This window comes from Mandrillus leucophaeus, unplaced genomic scaffold, assembly GCF_000951045.1.
Source record: "Mandrillus leucophaeus isolate KB7577 unplaced genomic scaffold, Mleu.le_1.0 Scaffold297, whole genome shotgun sequence".
In the NCBI taxonomy this organism is placed as follows: Eukaryota; Metazoa; Chordata; class Mammalia; order Primates; family Cercopithecidae; genus Mandrillus; species Mandrillus leucophaeus.
In genome coordinates, this window is record NW_012103109.1 from 2,788,567 (window position 1) to 2,794,973 (window position 6,407).

The following is a 6,407-nucleotide window of genomic DNA, read 5'->3' on the forward strand; positions in this document are numbered from 1 at the left end:
AAAGTGCAGTGGTGCAGTCTCAGCTCACTGCAACGTCTGCCTCCTGGGTTTAGCAATTCTCCTGCCTCAACCTCCCTAGTAGCTGGGATTACAGGTGCCCGCCACCACGCCCGGCTAATTTTTTGTATTTTTAGTTGAGACAGGGTTTCATCATGTTGGCCAGGCTGGTTTCGAACTCCTGACCTCAGATGATCCACCTGTCTCAGCCTCCCAAAGTGCGAGGATTACAGGTGTGAGCCACTGCTCCTGGCCAGAAAACCCAATTTTTAAATGGGCAAAGGATTTCATAGACAACTCACTGAAGGGGAAACATACCTGGCTAGTGAGGATTTGAAGGGAGGTTTCATCTCACCAGTAATGAGAACAATGCAAATCAAAACAACAGATACCACTTCACTAAAATCAGAAGTCATATGCTATCAAGTTCTGGCAAATATGGTGGAGAGCCTCAGGTCCTGCTGGTGTAAGTGCAAAGTGGTGCAGCCGTCTGGAGAGAAGGCTGATAGTACTTAGTGAAATGAAGAGCACATACTTCCCATGACATAACAATCCCCATGATTGCTATGGATACACCTTCCCTCCCCACTTCCCAAAAAAACTGTCTTTCCAAGGCTCATAAGGTTTACAGTAACAGTGTGTGTCCTAATGAGGAGCTGGAAAGAGGCTGGAGCCGTGGCTCATGCTTATAATCCTAGCACTTTGGGATGCCAAGGCAGGAGGATCACTTGAGGCCAGGAGTTTGAGGCCAGCCTGAGCAACATTGAGAGACCCCACCTCTGCAAAAATTAAAAAAAAAAAATTAACTGAGTATGGTGGTGCACACCTGTAGTCCCAGCTTCTTGGGAGGCTGGGGTGAGAGGATCACTTGAGCCCAGGAGACTGCCGTGAGCCATGATCATGCCACTGTACTCCAGCCTGGTGACAGAGGGAGACCTTGTCTATGAAATAAAATAAAATGAAATAAAATAGGCAAATCTATAGAGCCAGAAAGTAGACTCATGTTTGCCTAGGCCTGGAAGTAATGGGTGGTTCGGGGGTGGGTGATGATTAAGGAGTGTGGGGTTTGTTTTGGAGGTGATGAAAACATTCTAAAATTGATCATGGTAATGGTTACGTAACAGTGAATATACTGAAAGCCACTGAGTTGTATACTTACATGAGTGAATTGCATGGCATGTGAATGATATCTTAATAAGGCTGTTTTAAAATGAGTACGAAAGCAAACCACAGAATAGGAGAAGATATTTGCAACACCTATAATCAAAACAGAACGCATATTCAGAAAACATAAAGAACTTCAAGCCTAGGCCACATGACAAGACCCCGTCTTTACAAAAAATACAAAAATTAGCCAGGTGTGGTGGTGTACATGTAGTACTTGGGAGGCTGAGGTGGGAGGATTGCTTGAACCCAAGAGGTCAAGGCTGCTGTGAGCCATGATTGCACCACCGCACTCCAGACTGGCTGGCAGAGTGAGACCCTATCTCAAAAAACAATAATAAAAAATAAAAATAAAGAACTTTATTTATTTATTTATTTATTTATTTATTTATTTATTTATTTGAGATGGGGTCTTACTCTGTCACCCAGGCTGGAGTGCAGTGGTAGAGTCTTGGCTCACTGCAACCTCTGCCTCCCAGGTTCAAGCAATCCTCCTGCCTCAGCCTCCAGAGTAGCTGGGATTACAGGCGACTGCCACCATGCCTGGCTAATTTTCATATTTTTAGTAGAGACAGGGTTTCACCATATTGGTCAGGCTGATCTCGAACTCCTGACCTCAGATGATCCACCTGCCTCGGCCTCCCAAAGTGCTGGGATTACAGGTGTGAGCCACTATGCCCAGCCAAAAAATAAAGAAATTTAAATGTTAATAAGAAAACATAAAGACAACCTCATATCAAAAGAAAAAAAAAAAGACTTGAATAAGTACAATCATTCCTTGATATCTGCCAGGGATTGGTTCCAGGACCCATTGGGTATCAAAATCCACAGACGTTCAAGTCCCTTATATAAAATGATATAGTATTTGCATATAACCTACACACATCCTCCCACATACATGAAATTATCTCTAGATTACTTATAATACCTAGTACAATGTAAATGCTATGTAAATAGTTGTTATAATGTATTGTTTTTATTTGTATTATTTTTTATTGTTGTATTGTCATTTTTATTTTTATTTTTTATTTTTTCTGAATATTTCCAATCTGCAGTTGGTTGGATCTGTGGGTTCAGAGCATCAACTGTATTGCAAAATGAGAATCTCTAAATGGTCAATAAGCAAGTGAAAAGTACTCAATATTGACAGTGGTGATGGAAATGTGTACTAAGCCACATATGTACTAAAAGCCACAATAAGAAGCCAGAGGCTGCGTGGTGGTGCTGGGGAAGCAGAGAATACGAGCGTGAGTGAGCGGCTGAGTGGGCCTGGACCCAGGGCTGGTGCAGAAGTTTGGCTGCTTGGGCACCACCAACAAGGACGTGCTCATCTCTGAGTTCCAGAGGCTGCGTGGCTTCCAGCTCAACTCTGCTGAGGGCACCTTCTTCCTGGACATGACCAGCTGGAACCTACAAGCAGCAATTGGTGCCTATTGTGACTCTGATAGCCCAAACATCAGTGTGCCCTCTATGTCCTTTGTTGAAGATGTCACCAAAGGAGAAGCAGAGTCAATACCTCCTGATACTTAGTTTGTAAAATCATGGTAGATCCAGAATTCTGGGACAGAGGCCTGGCTTCCAGGGGTTTGTCTTAAGTATGTCGGGGGAGACCAATTTGGACTTGTGAATGTGGTGATAGTGAGAGCACCAGAAGCCCCTCAAAATTGCAGATGTCAGCGTCCAGATGTGCAGCTCCAGCAGAGCAGGAATGTATCAGGGACAGTGGTGGATGTGCACTGCTACAGGACTCTGCTATGGAGCTGTTACCAGGAAGATTCTCCATGTAAAGGTGGGTGGACTTTTAGGAGTAATGCAGCCGCCGTCATCTTTTGAAACTCAGCTCAATGCACCGCTGCATCCCAAGGTAGAAGGAAACTTCAATCAGCTTGCCTCTTCCCAAAAGAACCAAGAATCAGATGAAAACAACTTAAAAGACCCTGGGGGTTCCGGGTTCCACCCAGCAGTGAAAACACACTGGCTCCTGCTCCTGACCAAACAGAACAAGATCAGAATAGACTCACAGATCTCTGTAAATCTGTCCCCCAGCAGTCACGCAAAAAGGCTCCACAGGCCTTAGCCCTTCAGGCAGCCTTAAACAGGGGCCAAGCCAGGCAAGGTGGTTCATGTTTCTAATCCCAGCAGTTTAAGAGGCCAAGGCGGGAGGATCTCTTGAGTCCAGGAGTTCGAAACCAGCCTGGGCAACATCAGGAGACCCCCATCTGTACAAAAACAAAATTAAACAAGTGTCAGCAACAAGAAAAATTAACAAAAGACAGAAGACCTAGCTCTGGGGTGGGAGGGTAGGGAAGGGGTTCCTCTGGATTGCAGACCGCATGGCCCTGACCCCTAGTTCTGAGCCCCCATCACAAAAGAGGAAGAAACAGAACAGACTTTTTTATTTTTTAGACAGATTCTTAGTCCGTGGCCAGGCTGGAGTGTAGTGACGCGATCTTAGCTTCCTGCAACCTCTGCCTCCCAGGTTCAAGCAATTCTCCTGCCTCAGCCTCCCAAGTAGCTGGGACTACAGGCACATGCCACCATGTTTGGTTAATTTTATTATTTTTAGTAGAGACAGGGTTTCACCATGTTGGCCAGGATGGTCTCGATCTCTTGACCTTGTAATCCGCCTGCCTCAGCCTCCCAAAGTGCTGGGATTACAGGTGTGAGCTACATGCCCAGGCCAGAACAGACTACTTTTGAATAAACTCATTACACATGTGTGAATGCTGGGTTGCAAGAACGGTATTGAGGCTACCAAGTAGAAATCCACACAGCCACCTTGGATTTTGTTTATTAGGCATCAGGCTATCAAGTCATTAGGTAATTTGGGAAGGGGAAAAAAAAAAGTTTAAAATTGGTGGGGGGAGCCATCTTTTTAAACAAAAAGTATTTTACCTATGCATAAAAAATAAGATAAAACCACAATAAGACATCATCAGAATGGCTAAAATTAAAATTCTTGACAATATCAAGAATTAACAACTGGAATTCTCTTACACAGCTGGTAGAAGGATACAATCATTTTAGAAAACTATTTTTGGTATCTATGAAAACTGAACATAGGCAAACCTTATAACCTGGCTATTCCACTCCCAGGTACACAACCAGCAGAAGCATTTACATATGTACACCAAGAGATATAGACAAAGCCAGGTGTGGTGGCTCACACCTGTAATCCTAGCACTTTGGGAGGCCAAGGTGGGAGAATTGCTTGAGCCCAGGAGTTCAAGACCAGCCTGGGCAACATGGTGAGATCCCCGTCTCTACAAAATATATATATATAAATTAGCCAGGTGTGGTGGCACACACCTGTAGTCCCAGCTACTTGAGAGGCTGAGGTGGGAGGATCACTTGAGCCTGGGAGGTTGAGGCTGCAGTGAGCCACAATCATGCCACTGTACTCCGGCCTCGACAACAGAGTGAGACCCTGTCTCAAAAAACTAAATAAATAAATAAATAAAACAAAATGAGAAAAAAGAGAGAGAGCACAGAGCACAGAGGATGGGCTTCCAGGGTGCTGACAATGTTGTCCTTCTCGACTTGAGTAGTGGTTATATGGGTGTTTGCTTTGTGATAAATCATTGAACTAAATGTGTTTATTTTGTGTACTTTTCTGTATGCATGTTATATCTTACAATTGAGAAGTTTTAAAAAGAAGACTATTTGCTGGCAAGGAAACATATTCCTGAAGTATCATGAAATGAAAAAAGTTTACAAAACCATTTATATGGTGTGACCTCAATTTTACTCTATGAATGTACTTATTTCTATACATTTATATAAATTAAATGATCTGGAGTGATAAACATCCAGGTAAAATGGAGTAATCCCTGGATGCAAGCATGAGTGTTTTTGTTTGTTTTTTTAGTGTCTATATATTTCTGATCTTTCTGTAATAAGCCTTTATTGCTTTTCTAATAAGAAATAAAGTCATTTTGTAGTATCAACCCAGGAATAAGCCAACAGATCGATAGAACAGAATAGAAAACTGAGAAAGAGATTCAATAGATATAAGAATTTGATGTGTGATAAAGGGGGGGATTTTGAATCAATGGAGAAAAGATGGGTAGTTCGATACATTTTGTTGGTTCAATTGGCTAACCATTTGGAAGAGAAAGTTGAGCTCCATCTCATACCAGATGCTAAGAAAAGCCCCCACATTCCTTAAAAGCAAACAAAAAACTTGTATGTATTTTAAGTAAAAACATGAAAGTTTTAAAAGAAAATATAAGCAAATAGTTCCATAATCTTGGAGTGGAGAAGCCCTTTCTAAGCCTGGTAACAAAGTTGGCAGGCACAAAGTAACAGATTTGACAATATAAAAATATAAATATATGTGCATGCAAAAAGTTTACAATAATAACTGTTGTAAAATACCTAGGATAAATTTAACAAAAACTGTGGCCTGCCTATATGACAAAAACGATACAACTTTACTGAAGGACATAAATGAAGACTTAGAAATAGGGAAAGCTTTCTCGAGGGTAGGAGGGCTGACTCCCAGCAGCTTTGCTAATATTTTTTAAAGGGCAGGGAAGGAAACTTAAATGTTCATGAGTAGGTTAACCCTTCCGACTGAGCGACGTGCAGTAATTTAAAAGAACGCATTACTGGTGCACGCCCTTCTACCTGTCGGGAGGGCCTCTCTGCCCCTTCCTCCCACATGCTCTAAGCCTGGAGGAGAAGGAGTTGCTAAGCGTTAATTGGGTCCTGTTTGGCAGCGGGCGGGGTCACTGTGTTGGACACGCCCCGTGCCCGATGTTCCCTAGGCTGCCCTGCCCTGTTCGCCCTGTTGTTCCAGCAGCTCCCAGGCTGCCTTGGGGCAAGCCTGGCCTTGCCTCACCTCCCTTCACACTGGGAACTGCTGATCAGCTGCAAGTTCCCTTACCTTGAGGCTAGCCAGATTCCCAGGCTTAGCCCAGCCTCAGTGCTCCAATCCAGCTTCTATCCCGGAGTCCAGAGGGGAGGCTCTGTTAGACATGGCCAGGCCCGCAAGCTCAGACTGCCCAGGGCCTCCTCACCCAGAAGAAAAATGAAAATGCATGTACGCGTGTTCGCAGCGTGACTGCAACAGGCAATGCCCAGTCATCACTTTATAATAAAAGACACTACAGGCCCGGTGCGGTGGCTTACATCTGTAAACTCATCACTATGGGAGGCTAAGGTGGGAGGACAGCTTGAGGCCAGGAGTTCAAGACTAATCTGGGCAACATAGCAAGACCCCATTTCTACAAAAAATACAATAA

At 43.7% G+C, this 6,407-nt stretch overlaps 1 pseudogene; it reads left to right on the forward strand.

Annotated features, from left to right (window-relative positions):
* Positions 1–3,238, forward strand: part of LOC105544080 — a 9,877-nt pseudogene extending 6,639 nt beyond the window's left edge.
* The last annotated feature ends 3,169 nt before the right edge of the window (positions 3,239–6,407 follow it).